The following is a 458-nucleotide window of genomic DNA, read 5'->3' as shown; positions in this document are numbered from 1 at the left end:
TGCGAGCAAGTAGTGAATTTTGGGAAAAACGGCTATATATACGCGAGATCAGATCGGCCCAGAGCGCGTCTGGACCAATCAGGACGCTCGCTGAGGTGGCGACTCCTGATCCTGAGTAGGCACGCTAATATATATACCACTTTTCAACTGAGACTATCTGGACTCATTCAGTCAGAGACACACCAGACAGTCACCGAGTCAGTCGAGGACGAGAGGTCACATTCCTTGCGCTGCTGCACTCTGCCCAACAGCTGGATTTAGTCTCTGAGCTCATACAGACTTTGCTAGCACTTGCCTTTGGCTAAAAACCTGGGGTTATTACCCCTTATAGACATATCCTGTTACTCAGGGTTTGGTAACACTACCAGGGGGCCCCACGGCGTTCGAGGGAGCCGCCCAACAAGCTGCGGCCCTTAGGTAGTGCTTACCATTCACTTAGTATTCGCAGGGCTTTCTTG

This window comes from Scylla paramamosain, chromosome 27 (genome assembly GCF_035594125.1).
Source record: "Scylla paramamosain isolate STU-SP2022 chromosome 27, ASM3559412v1, whole genome shotgun sequence".
Classification (NCBI taxonomy): domain Eukaryota; kingdom Metazoa; phylum Arthropoda; class Malacostraca; order Decapoda; family Portunidae; genus Scylla; species Scylla paramamosain.
The sequence above is the reverse complement of the archived record's forward strand: the minus strand, read 5'-3'. Positions refer to the sequence as shown.